A 19,962-nucleotide genomic window follows, 5' to 3' on the forward strand; every position below is an offset into this window, starting at 1 on the left:
GGTTTCTTCGTGTTGGTTAACAAATTTTTTCTTTGAGAAAAAATAGATAGACTAACTCATGTTCGCCAAAAAATGGTGACAAAAATGTTAAAAATAGTTGGGTAAACTATGAATTAGTTCCCTTTTGATTTTTTTTGCAAAGGTACAATTCCCTTCATAAGATTGAATGTTTTCATTTTTTTTTATGAATATTAAAAATGGGTATGCTTTTAACTAGAAAGTGGAAAAGGTAATTGACACTTGCACACCACCAAGCAACAAATGCAAACAAAGAAACCAAAATGAAACGGTAAATCTAAACTATCAACTTTACGATTCACAAACCACTCAAATTTCTAAGAAATAAACTACCATTGATACTAACATACAGATTGAGATATCAATATAGAAATATAAAAAATTTGATGTCAGTTCACTTCATTGGATTTGAACACAAATATTCTCAAAGGAAAAGATATTCAAATTCTTAAGTTCATAGACTCAAAAAAGACTACGAACACATTTTTAATTTCAATACACACAGACAAGAAAATTCTTAGAAGCACAACAAAATATTGATTGATCTTCCACTTTGATTGATTCTCTCTTACATCACAATGCGATGGGGATAAAAAATTTGGACCTTTGATGGTTCATTAACCATATATTTATATTGTCCAAATATGTAACTACCCAACATTCTTGAAATTGATTCTTTTTAAAGCATCATTTAAATAAGTCTTTTAAATACATTGAAATAATAAAACATTTGAACTTTGCAAATAGAAAAGCAAACACTATGAATGAGGTGGCGCTTGTGATTGGTCCATGTCGGCACCATCTTGTTGAGGTACCACTCAAGCCTTGTAGTCTTTGAGAACATACTATTGGAATCCCTTGTTTATTTGAAATGAGGACATTATGTTTTTGAAATCCCCATAGGCCCTATTAGATCGAATAACTTCATTCCTAGAAGCATAAATCCTTGCATAATTCACGTTCCAACACAATGCAGAATTGATCCTTGCCAATATGCTAAAATTTACTTCATTGAAGGCCCTACTCAAGAGTTTTCTCTCTCTTGAGTAAGGCTTTGAAAGAGATGTCAAGTTTTGAAAACCTTGTTGACCTCTGACAAACTTATAATTAAAACATGCTTGGTTTTCATTAAAAAGAGTGGTGTCTTTAAATTTGTTTTTGGAATAATAAGACTTGTTGGGCTCCAATCAGGTTATCAAAACCTCGTCGAAGTCTGTCAATGCTTTCAAAACTAAAAGAAAAGACCGATGAGGATTTAAAAAATTTTAAGGGTGAAGATTAAGGCGAAGGAAAAGCTTTGTTGAGCTCTGAATGGGTTGTGAAAACCCCATCAGAGTATGCCAATGATTTTGAATTTTAGCAATAAAAGCACATTACTTGCAATGCCAATGATTCTAAATATTTATTGGATCAATGTAAATGTGGAAAGTGGAAATTTTAAAAATGAGGTGGAAAAATTAGGCCACACTTAGAGGGTGAAGGATGTCAATAATAATGTTAAAAGATTTGATTATTTTCAATCACTCTTATAGGAAGAGTTCAAGGTGAGTATTCTAACTTGAATAATGATGGAACTAAGAGAAACCTAGCAAATAATAAGAAAAATATCTTAGAATTTGAGTATCTAGAAATGGCTCATAAAACATTTTTTTATTTTTAAAGATGATGAGGAACTCTTAAGTGAGATTTTGTATGTAAGTACAATTAATTATATAAAGAGTTGTGTTCAAAATTATCCCAAAGTTCATTAGAGGTTTAACTATACAGATTCAAGGAGAACTCATCCAACACACTCTTCCTACACCAAAAGGAAGCACTAGATGCTACATTATTCTTGGAAATTCTTGGCCATCCATCATGAATAAATAGTTTTTGGATGGAATAAGTGGATAACAAATAAGAACCACAATTGTAGCACACAAGATACACAAGTGAAGGTCATATTGCAATCAATTGTTTGGTGTTGAGAGCTAAAGCAATAGGTGTTACAAAATTTCCTTAACTTTCACATATTCTTGAATCTGATATTTGTCAAGACACACATTCTACACAACCTTGTACTCTATTATAGAAAATGCATAGCTTGTAAAATGTTGAATTTTATTTGTGAGGTTTATTATTTTGCTACTCATGACACCAGCTCATGCAGAGTGGTACATTCCTCATGGGAGTAGTGCAAAATTGATAATGACAACATCCACACAACTTGTACAATATCAAAGAAAATAATATGCATCACAAGTTTGAAATCAAGGATATAACCAAGGTTATGCCATGCAAAATGAAGGATCTCAAAGTTAGGATACGGTTAAAAAGGTATATTTCTGCACTTACATGGAGGATATCAAAGCTAGGATATAAGTTCAAAAGGAATATTTCTACACTTAAATGAAAAAATATCAAAGCCAGTTCATAACTTAAGAAGAACCTAAAGTATAAGTTCACTATGGGGGTAGGATAGTACCATAAAGGGCTTGATAATGGGTCATTTTGGAAGCAATATAACAAGTAGTAGTATACCACCAATTAGCTAGGGGTGGCCTCTTATCCCACTACATATTTTTCCTAGACATAAATCAACATAAATAAGTCTCTAGGCACTTGTTGACAATTTCTATTTGACCACCCATTTGAATATGATAAGTTAAGCATCTCTTTCCAAAAAATACTAACAAAGGATCCATCATGATCAATACTAATAGAATTATGAATCCCCATAGATTTTGAAGATTAAATCCAAGAAACGTTAAGAAACCATAACAACATTATAAGGTTCTAGTAATGTGTGGCATAAAAATACACATTTGGTCAAGTAATACATCACCACCAAGATGACCTCTTTAGCACTTAAGGGTGCAAACCTACAATAAAATCAATAAAATGTACCAATCCAAGCCTAATTGTGGATAGGAAGTAGCCACATCAATAATATAGATATGGGAGTTTCCCCTTTACTACTTAGACATGTACCATTTATTCAATTCTACAAATGCACTAACATCCTACTTATGATTATCCAAAAATAAATCCTACTTTTTTCATGGAATATATATTCAAGAAACCTAAGTGTCCTATAGTAGGGTAGGAGGAAAATTCGATTAGTAATTAAGGCTTGAGAACCCAATTGGGAGTAAGTAAATCTTATCATGATAGGTGAGTATTTGGCCTATCTAGCAAAATTATAACATTGATTGTCCATCTCGTTTCAACTTTTGAATGATATCTTGAACTATAGCATTAACATCTTATTCATTTCAAGGATCTAATTTATTTAATTGGGAACTAATATGAAAAGAGAAAAGATGGATCCTTCCTCTTCATATTAGAATAAGAGTGAACTTACTTTCGTATTTTCCATACTCTTCTTGTAGACAATCTCGTTATCACATTCATGCATCTTTTTCCACCCATTTTTATTATTTCAAGGAGGAGAATATTTGCTACAAAATATATATTTGAAGCTATTATGATATTTTTATGAAGAACACATGTACCAATAGAGAAGGATGTCATTATTAGATATCATGGAAGATAGCTAATATTCCTTTTTACATGTTGATTTAACCAAGTTAAACTGAGTAAGTTATTAACTACTGAATGTTAAGGGTTATTTGTCTTGCATCAACATTGCACCTAGTTCAATGCCAAACATATCATACTCCAAAGTTAAGGGTTTCTAAAAATATAATGGGACCAAAAGTAAAGTGGAACTCATGAATTTTTTTAGTGTAGTAAGGGAGACCTCTACTGATTTAGACCAATTCAAGGAGTTCTTTTAAAGAAATTAATTTTTCAAAATCACTTTAATATTTCTAAACTACAAAAAATGGTTATCCCAAGCAAACAATAGAGTTTTCCAATTTCTCACTCACTTTAATATTTCTAAACAAAAAGTGTTTGGCATAGTTTAGTAAGGGGACCAACAAAGTCATCACTTGAATTAGGGCCAAAGTGAAATAAGGCTTCCTTGTCAAATTCAAACCGAGTGAGATATTGTAAAGTCCCATTAAACCATTGAAACCATTAAAAGGTTTGTTTCTTCAAGTAAAAAAATACTTGACGAAGAGACTTTGGTCCTAAAGAATTGATAACTGTAAAATATCGATCAACCTTGCTCAACAAACTAGTTAGATGCATACCAAATTTAAAAGAAACCATAATTTAAGTATGGAAGGAGGGTCACCATAATCAAAGTACTTAAAACTTGTTATAGTAGTGGAAGTTTGGTTTGTTTTACACTTGAGAGTAGCTAGTTCATTTGGTGGTAGAGTTCTAGTAGTGATCCTTTAGTAAAGTCTATATGAGCCTAAATATTAGATCTAAAATATTCCTCACTTCATTATACCTTAATGGGAAATATATAGCCAAGAAGCAAAACTCTTATAAGGATATTTGAAAACCCTCGTCATTGGGTTTCTAACCCAAAAAGAACAAATATTGTACGTGCAAGGGGATTTTTTTAGTAAAAACATGGGCAATAGATTTAGTTCAACTATAGCTATAACTGGTTTCTAACCATAAAGATGTCTCCAGTGATAAGTGAAAGCATATGATGGAAATCTATATATGCCTCTAAATTAATAAAACTACACATAGGCATTGCCCTAAAAAGAGCTTGTATGCCACTTGTAATGATCCTACAAGATAAAATATATTCAACATAAAAAATATTACAAAAACAAGAGAAATAAAATGCTTTTATTATTTTCATAACACCACTTTGAGGAGGTAGGCTCTAGATAGAGTATTCACTTTATTAATTTACGATAGTTTTATCAATAAAATTTCTATTTTGTATTCTCCTATGTATTTTTTTCTAATTATTCTAAAAAGGGGTCTTAGGTTCATCATATAGAAACAAATAAATAGATTACCAAGAATTTTTTTTAAAAAAAAAGAGAAGTCTTGAATTAGAATTCAAGGTCAAACTCGTCATTTTCATAAGAGTTGATCCATAACTTTTTTCTTATGCATAATTTATTATATTCTTATAATAGAATTTCGATATTATTTATTGTTGCATACAACCTTTAAAATTTCTATTTACTTCATCAAAGAAAATTAAGAGACAAATACTCAAACATAAACATGAAAAAATCAAATATGATAAAAATTGACAATCATGAACCAAAAGCCAATAAGAAAATAATGAAATCACCAAACCCAAACTAGAGAGAAAGTTCCCTCTTAAAGAACCCCACATGAACCTAAATATGACATGGACATCTTCCAAATGTCACACCCGAAACAAGATATTGATTACATTTCCACAATAAAAAGAATGTGACAAAGAAAATGTGACTCAAACAGATAAAAAATTAATAAAAATCTTTAAAAATTAATTAATTAAAAATTAAATAGTTTAAAATATTAAAAAAGTGAATTAAATTCCTAACTAAAAACTTAAATATTTGGATAACTTGCCCTAGCCTATAGTAAACACCTTACGTGAATGTTTCAACAAATGCATTCTTACCCTTGAACAAAAAACAGCCACAAAACAGAGCCCGTGATGTTGGCATCAACTGAGCGGGAAGAGGCAGACATTTAAAAATGAAAAGTTTCCGCAATTTGAATGTGACTGCGGGCGGGAATAGGTGGAGAGCAAACACGGTTAACCTCAACAAGCCTACGGTTTGTATATTAATAACATAAAAAGAAACGAACGGAACAGAGTTACAAAAGTCAAGGAATCAAAGAGCTTAGTGTGTGCTCTTTAAGGCTGGCCCATGTTGGAGTGAGGGGTGTACCACCTACTACTTCTTACAATAAAAACAGGCGAGATAAATTTGAAAATCAAAATCGTTTGTGTGTTCGATACACAATCTCCATAAATGTATTTACCTAAGGTAAGGAGCGAACAAATGAAAAATTCGGTGAATGAAACTCGGTCAGTCATTCTGCTTTATCGTTAACACAAAAAATAAAACGGCGACGGTAATAAAACACCCGATAAAAGTAAAAAAGGTCACGAGGAAAATGATGACGGTATTTAAACAATCGATAAAGATACAAATTGTGACGAAGAAAATGATGAAACCCGTGCAAAGGAAAAATGAAAACGAAATATCTGCAGAAATCCAACGGCGACAATCGTTTGGATCGTTTCACTGGAAATGAGAAAAATGTGCGGTAAACTAGCAAAATGCACGGTGACGAGAAATGGAAAGTGCAATGCATAAATTGTAGTAGAGTTGGTAAAACGATCTACGGTGCTCGACGTTGCAATCATCTTGCACGTCCCTCAGCAAATATGGACCGTCGATCAAAAAAATTTACCCGTCCATTTCATAGTAGGAGACACCTTTGACGTAATAATATAAATAATAAATATTAATATTAAATTAATATTATGAACAATAATAATATAATAATGGTATAATATAACTAGCATAATTATATTTTAAGAAATCTAAGTAAGGTATCTGGAGAGTTATTAAATTATGAAAATATTTATTATTGATAAAAAATGATAAAGAGTTTGTTAGTAATGTAATAATAGATAATATTTGTACATAGATGTTTGTCTTTGTTTTGGTTTAATGAAAAGTTGGAAAGTCTTATTTAACTATTTATGCAATAATAACAAGTGCCACGTAGTGGTCGTTACTTGCCGTGTAGATCTGTAATAGTAATTACTTGTCGTGTAGATCTGTAATAGTAATTGAATATGTATTTTAGTAAACAATCAATTAGAAGAATATATTAATTATAATGAATGAATAGGTAATAGAAGAATGTATTAATTATAATGAATGAATAGGTAATAGAAGAATTCAATCAAACTAGTAAACGTAGTAAATAAATGAGAGGATTTTTTTTTTAAAAAGGGGTAAAAACTTTATTGAAAAACAGAGACACAAGAATTACAAAGAGAACTAGAGCCCCGAGGCCCCAAAAAAGAACCACAAAACCAGCCCTAGATCAGCCAGCTTCATAACTATCCATGTCCTCAGCAAAAAACTTCTGCAAGTCCTAACAATAATCCGAAGAGAGATGCTCCCAACCTTCAACTTTCCAATCACTACCATGTTCTGAGGCCCACTTAGCCAGGCAATCCGTTGCTCTATTCCATTCACGACGAATGTGGATGAAAGACACCTGCTCCATTAAAGAACTAATTTGAAGAATCTATTGAACAATCCTTGCCAACTGCCACTGAATCCCACACACCTTCTGCTTAGTCAACAAGTTAACAACAATTTGTGAATCTGATTCACAAATAACCTTCCTTTGTCCCTGTAGTCACACAAATCTGTCCATTTTAATTAAATGAATATTTTGTATTTATTTGATTAAAAATCCACTAGCCATCAGTTAATTAAATAAATATTTAATTAATTCATCTCCAAACATTCTCCTATTAATTAAATAAATTATTCAATTTATTTTAATTCATTCATTAAATCAAATTCACAATCAATTAAATAATTAAATCCCCCCATTCCTCTTTTAAATAAATTAAATAAAACATTTATTTAAATCATTATCCCCACCCCACTTGCATTTTCCTACAAATGCAACTTGCACACATTTATTGAAATAAATGAATTTTTATTTTTAATAAAATCCTATTTTCCCTCACCCACCAAACCCACTTGCAAAATCTAATACCCTTCTAGATTCTTCTAACCCCTCCCTAATTAGCCTAATCCATCCCCTAATTATTGTCACATTCCTAAGCAAAATGGAGTCACTTCTCAAAGACTCCAAAGTCTTTGAAAAGCATTTAATGCTTTGTGTGTTCAACAAATTAACCCCCAAAGTCTTCCAAGACCACTAATGGCTCTTACATGACCATTTATGGCTCTTACATAACCATTTATGGTTATTTCAAACTTGTCCCCCCAAACATTTATTGTTTTGACCATATTCATCCATTTCACATTTGCACAAGAGTTTATCCATTGGGTAAAAGCTTTATTCTTTGAATAAATAGTTTATTCATTCAACCAACCTTGACTCTAAATCCCAAAGTCATATCAGGCATTTAATGCTTATTCCCTCCCCTCTCAACCTATCTCACATTGACACTTGTCATCCTGGGATTGGGTTGAAAGCCCTCACATGGATTTGAAATCATTCAATCCTGACCCTTGTTGAGATTTCTCAATCTCAACCATCCATTGCTCCATTTTTCCTATAAATAGAGCCCATTTCTTCATAATCCAGATCCTGAAAACTTGTATGCATTTAACCTATAGGCATTTTAAGAGATCATTTTAGCATAATTAACTAATATCTTGTCATTTTGGATAAAATCAATCATTTTAGTATCAATAGCTTAATATTAGCTTCTTTATTAACATTTAGAGCAATACTACAATCTCAATCCTCTATAAGCATCCATAGTGCAAAAAGCTGCTGAGAGCTACACTATTTTGGAACTTGGAGAGGAGAGGAACAAGGGAGAAAGAAACTAAGAGCATGTTAGGAGGTATTTGGAGATGTCTCATCATGTTTGCTTTGATAGTTAAATATGCTTTCATGTTTTTAGTATCTCTCTTGGTATGCCTTTTTAGATTAGTTTTTGATTGACTAACACTAACAGTTTCGTGTCTTTTGTGTTATTTGTCATTGGCTAACCTTGTCCATTTAGGAAGGCATCATTTGGTGAACCTGACGTGAATCCAACCACCAAAAACATATCATTTTTTTTTTAACTAACATGTCTGATTGTTGAAATTGTCACACAGGTTGCGCTTTGGCGCTATTGAACACGTTCCAGCGCTACCGTCATTTATGCTTTTAGCGCTATTGTTCTTACAATAGCGCTATTGACCAAATTTCAGCGCTTTTGCAACTGTTTTAGCGCTTTGGTAGTTCTTCTAGCGCTATTGACAAACTTCTAACGCTTTTGGCCTCTCTGTCTCTCCCCTTCTTTAAGCGCTTTTGTGTTAAGTAGCGCCTCTACTTAAACACAGACTAGCGCTATTGTAACAAAGTGTCGTCCAAATCGCCTTGTAACCACATAAATAGAAATTCTTAGGCTTGTGGAAGCCCCCCTTGAACATCGATTTTACTAACACGTTTTTGTTTGTGCAGGTTAAAAACTCACCATAAAAATCACAAACTTGTCTTTTGGTGCTTAAAAACTTGAAAAACACAAAATTGTATTGCTTTCTAGTTAGTATAACTTGTCTTTTGGTGCTTAAAATCAACAAACAAATTTGATTTCCTTGCATCAAACTTAAAAATCACAAGCCACACTTCAATTTTGGGCAAATAAAAAGAACAATCCACTTGTTTTGATTTTTGCAAAAACAAATTTTACTTCAAGCAAACGTGTTTTTCATTAAGTTGACCAGGATTTTCGAATTCTAGATTACAAAACACATTGCCTTTGAAAGTTAAAAAGAACACCATGGCTGTTGGAGCAACATCTCCAAATAGTTAGACCACATTTTGAAATGATGGATTAAAAGGAACAAGTGTTTTACGTGTTTGGCACGCTTGTGCAAAAAGGTCAGTCGAGTGGTCCTACCTCTAACACACACTATCCTCTCCCTTGGCTCTCGTGGTCCTAGGTGCAAGAGAAAAGTGTTAATAACACTCAAAATTTTATCTTTTTAAGAGAGGTCTGCCAAGGGATTGATACTCTTGGGAACGACCTCGAGCGGTAAATCCTTCGAGCTGCTATAGAAATCAGGTGAGAGCGAAAGCTGTAGCCTTGGGTATAGCTGTTCCTATAGTGTAACTGGCCGAAAGGACATATGGGCCCCACCACCAGTTACAAGGCTCTTAAGTGAGTCACTGCAGAATGAACTTATGTCCAAAAACATCGAACATGACTAAACACCTTTAAATAGTAGCCCACCCATTCTATTGATTGAGGATATTTGCGATGCAATTTAGTGCAAGAGCATAGATGGTTTTGCTCCCAAGATACTCACCATACATATTTCCTTGAGTAGAAACATAGCTTTTTGAAAAGTCACTTCTGGCTTGATAAAAGTGGTGACTCCCCCATCATAAGGATCATCTATTTGTTATGCTCGTGCAAGACTTAGTATATCACATCCTTACCTGCCACGACGGGATTCATAAGGTATATAGTACCAAAGTCGAAGAAATATCAAGATGTGGGCTAAATTTATCACAACTAGCCATTTGACCTTAGGGATAAAAAGTGTTTGAAGTGTGTTCGTTTTAAAGACCAAGTGCAAATTGAGCCGACTTCAGGCTTTTGAAATACACCTTAAAATACATCTAAAGGAAGACTCATATACAAGTCCAAGGATTGGGTTGATTTAGACCCATACTCATTTGTGCCTTTTAGGCAAAATTTTGGTGTTTGTGTGCTTGCTTTGTTTTCTTGTCAAAGAAAAATCAGAAAGTCAATCCCAAAAACAAAGTATTCATCCAACATTTCTCAAAAACAACCAAACACATCAAAAACAAAGTGCAAACAAAGAGTCAAAAACTTTATGACCATTCTTCACATCTTGCGAAAGAAGAAGTGTCATCAGAATATCAACTTGAAAAGAATACCATTAAGCTCAAAGGCTTTGATCAAAAGAAGGAAGTTCTTCTATATCAATAGACAAATCTTTTTCTCACATAGAGTCTTTCTACATCGTATGCGTCTCTACCTTCAAGGCAAAACAAACGAATTTGATTCTGAATCATTGAACCGCAGAGCTTTTATGAAACATAGAGCTCTGAGTTATCACAAAAACCAAGGAGATAAGATTAATCCCAACTTCTTCCCAAACGTCTGCATCACCTACAACACAGCTCGAGAAATAGCTCCAACACCTGAAAGGGAAGAGGTAGAGTTTGTCCCATTTGTAACACAAAGTTTTTATTGAAGTTGAAAACATTTTTCATCCATCATCTTTTTCATACATCATCACTACATCATCAATCCGTTCCAACTCTCAAAACATTAAGAGGTTCTTGTCCCAAGTTCTCTTTTGGATATTGCTTGAAATCAAACACTTCACATCACTTTTAGATTGTTTCTACATCTAGGATAAGCTCATCCTAAGAAACACATCTACGCAAGTTAAAACTAGTTCATGAGTGAATCCTCTCATTACTAGGTAGTTAAATCTGTAACACATCTCAGATTTCTCTACACCTTATCACATCCAAACTTATCCAACAAACAAGCAATTCAAAAGAGAGAATTTTGGTTACATCTACCTTAAAAGTGCTAGAGATCCGCATGCAACACAAATTCACCAATCATCACTCTCTCATTTCATCAAAAACTCATCATCATTTTCACTCAACTTCAACAAAGGCTCATAAACAAAATGGCTCAAACCAGATCACAGTCAAGGCAACGAGAAATAGAAATAGAAGAAGAAGAAGAGGAAAATCTCAATGAATTCCAAGAAGCACTTGGAGGAAATGCGAATGACGAAAACCCAAGTACTCCTACTCCTGCAACAATAGAAAGGGCCCAGCATAACCCTCTCTTTAACAGACTATTTGACGAAATACTCAGAAGCAATGCAGATGCTCACTTCTTAAAACTCGCTCAAGAAGGAGCAAAACTCCCCTCTGAATTTGATCTTGCCCAATTAAGACAAGCATCCGAAAGACAAAGTCGCCATGAAGAGGAAAGAGGTAGAGATCCCATCAGATATAACATTCCTCGAGGTAACCCACCACCTCCTCCTCCAACTGAAATGGAGATGTTGTGGCAACAAGTCGAGAATCTCGCCCAACAACTTCATAGTGGTGTCAAAACTAACCAATTCTCACTCAATGACATCTGTCCCTATCCTTTTGATAGGAATCTTTATATGCCACCCTTTCCCCGAGGATTCGAAACACCCAAATTTGAAAAATATAGAGGAAAAGGAGATCCCCGTGATCATGTCAGAGAATTTCATTCTGCTTGCCTCGAAGTGGCATATGAAGACACCTACCTAATGCGCCTTTTTCCCCAAAGCTTGGGAGGAACAACCACATCATGGTTTTCCCGACTACCAGGAGGCATTAGAACATTTGAGGAACTCATCCAGAAGTTCCTAGCTCATTATTCTCATAACATTGAACGCGACATTACCATGGCTGATCTGTGCAACACCAAACAAAAACCAGGTGAACAATTCTCAGTATTCCTACAACGATGGCGTCAAATGTCTAGCAGACGTTCTCTTCAGTTACCTGAACGAGAACTAGTGGAAATATTCATTTCCAACTTAAACGAAGAAATGGAATTTCACCTGGATGTAAAAGACACAAACTCTTTTAATGATATGATCACCAAGGGTTTGAAATGTGAAAGGGCACTCATCAAGAAAGGACTCATCAAAATATTTAATGAACCAAAAGATGGTCCTCGCCCACGCTTCAATAGCGATAAACCAAACTTCTGGAATAAAAACAAGAATATCGTCAATGATGGGGTTGTGGATGCCCGGACTATCCAAAATGCACAAACTGTGGTTCGGTTTGCAGGACAAAATCCTCCACCTCAGAACAACACAAATGTTCCTTCCAATCAAGGTCGCATCACATCTCACGATGAACCAAGACCTCATCAGCAAAAACAGAAACGCACATACACTCCCTTAAGGGAACCCATTGAAACAGTATTGCGACAACTCATTTCTCAAAATTTGGTCACTCTACCTAAACTATCAAACTATGAGCCTTAGGTCAAACCGGCATGGTGGAGAGATACTGAACACTGTGAATTCCATCAAGGAAGAGGGCACAAGACAAGTAATTGTTACCGATTAAAAGATCTCATTCAGGATCTTATTGATCGAGGAGAAATTGAAATTGAAGGACATGATCCAAAAACAACAAATAATGATCATCTGATGTTCAAAAATCCACTTCCATCACAAGATCAAAGGGGTCCTTCCACTTCCAGGCGAGGCACTGATACTACTGATTATACGCAGGCTGCGTATAATTACACTGTAAATCATCTGTATGATGTCAATGAACAAGTTGCAACCATAACCTTCAAAAATCCCAACTCAAATTGCAATGTTGTTACGCGTCGCGGCAAAGTTACCATCAAGGCAGCTCCACAAGGCACCGCCTCCATCCCAAAGCAGTACAATCTTGTGGAACAATTAGACAAAACCCCTGCGCTTATATCCATTTTAGAGCTATTGCATCTATCGCCCTCTCATAAAACTATCTTGGATCAAGCACTCCAAGAGGCGTCAGTCCCTGCAAATCTGAATACAGACCAATTTCAAGCCATGGTTGGAAGTCTAAAGTCATCACCTTGTCTCACTTTTTCCGAAAGTGACAACTCTTCTTTCCAGCAACCTCATAACACTTCACTACACATTGAAGGCTTTATCAACCAGCATAGGATCAAGCGAGTCTTGATCGATAATGGAGCAGGCCTGAATATTTGTACACTACAGTTGGTCACAGCATTGGGATATGCGGTAGAATCAGTGGATCCTCGCAAGAAGGTCACAATCAAAGCCTATGACGATGCAGAGCATTCATCCAAAGGAGCTATGGTACTACCAATCCGAGTGGGCCCCGTGGTAAAGCACATCATTTGTCAGGTTCTGGACCTTCCTCTGCCATACAATCTATTGTTAGGAAGACCTTGGATACATGTCATGCAAGTCGTTCCATCTACCTACCATCAATGTATCAAGTTCCCACATAACGGTGTAGAGATCACAATCCCGGGCGATGCAAATCCCTTGCATATTGCCATAATATCAGCCATCAACCAGAGATTACCGTTCCTAATAATAAAGAAGCCATTTCCTCCACATCATATATAAGTCCCGCCTCTCTTGCCAGTTTGAACACCACTATACCCAAGCAAGAAAAGCTTAAGATGAAGATAGCAGAGGAAGGTCCTGGAGAATACAACTTGAGTCAACTCTTTTGTGTGGGACAAATGCCCACTTCTCCTAGAACACATGGTAAACCACCGCAGGTACTCCAGCAACCACTAAAAATACCAGCATGTGCTTTGACGCCTTTCATTCTTGGAAAGAGTCAAGAGGAAGAAACACAAGATGAGGACTTAGCGGAATGGATCTATAAAGATCCCATCACCACTGATATACCACGAGTTACACTTCCTATGGATCAGTATGGCAAAGGTCTCCTCATTATGCAACGAATGGGGTATGATGGTCAGAGTGCTTTGGGATATTGCAAACAAGGACGACATGAACCCTTGCTGCCGGAATTCAAGCCCAAAAGTAATACAGGCCTAGGCTTTGAAAAAGAGATCTTTCCTAAGCTCAGATTCAAAGGAAAACCCTACAAACCATTTTGTCCACCTACTGCAAAGAGGACACCTTTCATAATCAAAGCAACATCGAGCACCATCCCAACTGCCCCACCGAGGTTCAGAATCCAAACACAACCATCACCAATGCCACTAATCCCACCAAACGAACTCGTAATCCCATCAGCAACACCATTAGCAGCAGCAACTGTATCAGAACCCGCAGCAGCATCTATGGCATCAACAGTTCCAGCAGAAACCACTGAGTCAATATTACCAAAACTCCCTATACCAGATTCCTTTATCCCCATCAACTGCCCTACAACACCAATTACTACAAAGGTACATCAACCAACCACACCTGTAGTATTTAACTCCAAGGACATCCCAGTATGGTATAGTAATCGAATGCTGGAAAGTGATTCAGAGGTCGACTCACATGAATGGGAATTTGATTCGGTACAGCTTAATACTTCAGATGAGGAAGACACGTCACCACCTCCACCACGTAAAGACGTCCCTGTTTACGGAGAAGCATAGATAAAGACCACTTGGGTTCCTGAACTGGAAACATCTTCCACAGACCCTATGTCTCATCCTACGCCTGATTCTGACAAGGAGAGTACCATTAACGACCTTCACCATCACGTCTTAAACCTCACTGATACCTCTAACGAACTTAACCTAATCGATGAAGTAATGCCCATTATCCACCCTGAACTCATCGAATGGAACCAACCAAATTCCCCATGCCTTGACTTCTTCCAAAACGATGAGGCCATCATTGACTTTTTGGAATTAAGGGATAACCTACCAAGCGGGGATCACAAAGCTGGATTCGCCATTGAACTTAATAGCGCTGCATACTTCGGGGCGGATGCCAAACCTTTCAGCTGCAAAAATATAACAATAAAACATGGATCTTCCAGTGAAAACCACACTGTGGCACTGTTTGATCCGACAAAAGTAAAAAGAAAGAGCGTATCCAACGGTGAAAACCTCTCTGAGGCACCTGAGGATGAAGGATTTGACATTCTCCCTGCTAATGTACAACAGGAACGATCAACGATTCTCATCAAGGAAACCAAAGAATACAATGTGGGGACTCCTGAAAATCCTCATCTCATACATCTGGCATCTCTTCTCACTCCAGAGGAACAACCTAAATTTATAGAGTTCTTTCAACAACGTCAGATCAACTTTGCATGGTCATATGCAGACATGCCTGGGCTTGATCCTGATTTAGTCATGCATCACCTCACCGTAGCAGAAGGAGCCAAACCTGTCAAGCAGAAGCTTCATAAGATGCATCAGATTGCAGTGCTCGTCAAAACAGAACTCAAGAAACTCCTAGATGTTGGTTTCATTAGACCAATTGATTATGCAAAATGGATCTCCAATATTGTGCCTGTCGGCAAACCAAAAGGGGGCATCCGCATTTGTACTAATTTTAGAGATCTGAATAAGGCCTATCCTAAGGATGACTTCCCCCTTCCAAATATCGACATCATAGTGGATCTGACAGCAGGACATGCCATGCTTTCACTCATGGATGGCTTTTCAGGATACAATCAAATAAAGATCGCACCAGAGGACCAACACAAGATAGCCTTCACATGTCCATGGGGCACATATTGCTGGAATGTAATGCCCTTCGGTCTAAAGAATGCAGGAGCAACCTATCAAAGAGCAATGACCACCATCTTCCATGACATGATGCATACTATGATGGAAGATTATGTTGATGACTTACTAGCAAAATCACTCACCAGAGAAGGGCATCTCCACATCTTAGATAAAATCTTTGATAGACTGGAACAATACCATGTTCGACTCAACCCAAAGAAATGTGTCTTTGGAGTGACCTCCGGGAAGCTTCTAGGATACATTGTCTCAAGCAAAGGTATTGAGGTCGACCCAGCAAAGGTAAAAGCAATCATGGACATGCCACCTCCAAAGAATATCAGTCAGCTAAGGACATTACAAGGACGGCTTCAATCCATCCGAAGATTCATTGCACAACTGGCTGATAAGTGTCACCCATTTACACACCTGCTACACAAGAACATCCGCTTTCAGTGGGATGCCAGATGCCATCAAGCATTTCAGACGCTTAAAGACTATCTCATGAATCCACCATTGTTGATCCCACCAGATCCAAGTAGACCGTTGTTACTCTATATCTCAGCAACAAGTACAAGATTGGGTGTACTACTGGCACAACATAATGCAGAAGGAAAAGAGTGTGTTGTTTACTATATCTCTCGCACACTGGTGGGCTATGAACTCAATTACACACCTATTGAGCGAGCTTGCCTAGCAGTAATCTTAGCAGCTACTAAACTGAGGCACTATCTGTTAACACACAAGATACAACTCATTGCAAAGATTGATCCACTCAAGTATTTACTCAGCAAAGCAGCATTGATAGGTCGTTTGGCCAAATGGGTGATGATTCTAAGTGAATTTGACATTGAGTACGTGGACCGTAAAGCTATCAAAGGGCAAGTCATTGCAGATCAGTTGGCCGATGCACCACTCATAGACGATCATCCTCTCATTTCCAATTTTCCAGATGAAGAGATATTCATGATCACAACAACACAACCATGGAGACTATACTTTGATGGTTCATACACTAGGCATGGCTCAGGGGCAGGCATTCTGTTTATCACACCTCAAGGTGATAGCATCCCGAAGTCTTACAGACTCACATTTCCATGCACCAACAACATAGCAGAGTATGAAGCCTTGATCACAGGACTCAGGTTAGCCATACAATGAAAATTACAAGAACTACAAGTATATGGCAACTCACAACTGGTCATTCGACAAGCAACGGATGAATATCAGACCAAAGATGATAAACTCATGCCATATAAGCAAATGGTGGATAACCTAAAGACATCATTTACTATTATCACTTTTGAGCAGATACCAAGAGATCAGAATCGAGCTGCAGACGCTATGGCTACCATCGCATCTCTCCTAGATCTTCCACATAATTCAACACGCTACGAGTTCTTGGTCGAACAGCTTTGGATCCCCGCTTATGATATCCCTGAATCCGAGATGATATGTCGCCTTGTCGGTTCTGAATCCCCATGGTATGGTGAGTTCTACACTTATCTCCGCGATCACACCCTTCCTCCGAACCAATCAAATAACCAACGTAAAACCTTCATTCGCCAAACTGCTCGATATACCATTATTGCCGAAACCCTATACCACCGCAGTCTTGATGGTACTCTCCTTCGATGTCTGGAACAAGATGAGATAACAAAGGCTTTGGAAGAAGTCCATGAAGGAATTTGTGGGACTCATTCAAGTGGTCCATCACTAGCTAAGAAACTCCTGCGCAATGGATACTATTGGCCATCTATGGAAAAGGATTCCTACTACTTTGTCAGGAAGTGCAAGAAATGCCAAGTTCATGGCGACCTGATACATGCACCAGCCTAGGAACTGCAGCCAATCACAACACCATGGCCTTTTTGTCAATGGGGTCTTGACCTTGTGGGTAAGATTCATCCATCTTCATCTAATGGCCATAAATTCATTATTACCGCCACCGAATATTTCACAAAGTGGATCGAAGTTGTTCCACTTACCCAAGTCACCGGCAAGCAGATCGCCTCATTCATCCTCAACTACATCATCTGTCGGTATGGTGTACCCATGTCCATCATCACAGATAATGGTCTTCTTTTCAAAAATCAGGATGTCCGTGAACTTTGTGAGAAATTTCACATCCATCACCGCTTTTCCACCCCCTATTACCCACAAGGCAATGGTCAGGCTGAAGCATCCAATAAAAACATATTGAGAATCCTAAAGAAGACAGTCAATGATACCGGCCGTGATTGGCATGTTCAACTAAATCCAACGCTATGGGCATATCGAACTAGCATTCGAACCCCTACAGGTGCAACTCCTTATTCATTGGTCTATGGTGCAGAAGCTATCTTGCCTATTGAGGTCGAGATACCATCATTACGGGTTTCCTTGCATAATTTGATAGATGATGAAGCATATAGAGTATCCCGTCTTCAGGACTTAGAGTTACTTGATGAGAAGTGACAAGCTGCATACAATCATCTCAAAGCCTATCAGCAGTGCATGAGAAGAAGCTACAATCACCGAGTTAGACCTCGTACATTTGAGGTAGGTGATCTTGTTCTACGAGAGAATCCTCGCAATCAACCAAACAGAGAACATCAGGGCAAGTTTGAATCAAACTGGCTAGGCCCATATATTGTCACTGCTGTGTTCGGGTCCGGGGCATATCAGTTGGCTACATTAGAAGGAGAACCATTAACAGATCCAATCAACAGCATGCACCTAAAATGGTTTTATACCTAAGGTGTACAGAGCCTCAGGCTCCCCTACATACCAGAAAATACCAAAAACATTCAGAAAAATGTCCTGAAGAAAATACAAAAACATTTCAAAAAAGTAAAGAAGAATCATGCATCCAAACAGTGAACAACCACTCCAGTGGCACCTTGGGTAAGTACGATGGTGAAAACCTGGCAAACAGGCGCCACTCGTAAAGGCTATGGCTCCATTATCTTTCAAACTTGTTGCGATCACATCCACTTCATACATACATCCATCCATCCAAAACCATGGCTTGTTATTCCTCTACAATTATGATAGTACTCCATACATCTTGCATCCCGCTTTTTCATCGTCATGTCTAAAACTGGGGGCAATGCCCTTAACCTATTGATGGCAGTGGATTCTACATTGTCTTATGATTCATTAAGTTCTTCATTCAGGCAATCATCAAAATACCAAAAACATTCAAAAATGTCTCAACACAAAAATACCAAAAACATTCAAAACAATACAAAATCCAAAAACATCAGAAAACATCAAAAATCACACAAAAACATGGCAAAACCTTGTACATACTCATCCATGCAGATACCAAAACAAACATTGACAAAATACTCACACAATGACCATTTACCAATCGACCACACAATCCACATCAACACTCAAAAGCTGTCTTCAACAAGGATGCATCCTTCCTTACCAAAACAAAGACAAAAGTGACGTTTTCTTTGACAAGAAAATTATGTTAAGCTAGCAAATACTTGGTTGATTTGTGAGTACAATCATTCGTTTATCTGTATCGGGATCTTTCAGCATTGTTTTGTATCATTTGCGCATTATTCCGATGAAGTTCTGGGGCATGTACTAATGGTGTCTACGTGGGAAGTTCACCAAGCTACGTGATCTTATGCCAAATGCAGTCATAGATCATTACGGCTTGCTGACTTCAGCGTATACCTCGACCATATGGGCATAAACCATTACCAAGTATCCCTATTCTTTATTCTTTATGTATATACTGTTTGTTTGCAAGTACAATGCTCATTCCTTGGTTCCTCCTCATCCAAATTGGATAAAGGTTTTTATCTCTTAGTACAGTATGCACTTGTCTCAGGATATGATCGGCCTAAGATCAAGGAGGACGATCCAAGTCATGCATGAACAAAGATAATCCTTGTCTATTCCGCAAGCAATACTCTGGTCGGCTTGACCCTTATATCAAGTCATTTGTATTAACTTGCTATATAAAATTCATGAAATGAATACTCAGGTCATCTTGAATCATTATGTCAAGATGCTTGTATTCTCTTCCAACATTTTAAAGCTCAATGATGAAAATAGAGCACTATGAATCGTCATTTCATCTCATCTGTTTATATCTTGCATTCCGTTGCATATCACCCATTCATTCATTCATA

This window comes from Cryptomeria japonica, chromosome 10 (genome assembly GCF_030272615.1).
Source record: "Cryptomeria japonica chromosome 10, Sugi_1.0, whole genome shotgun sequence".
Taxonomy (NCBI): domain Eukaryota; kingdom Viridiplantae; phylum Streptophyta; class Pinopsida; order Cupressales; family Cupressaceae; genus Cryptomeria; species Cryptomeria japonica.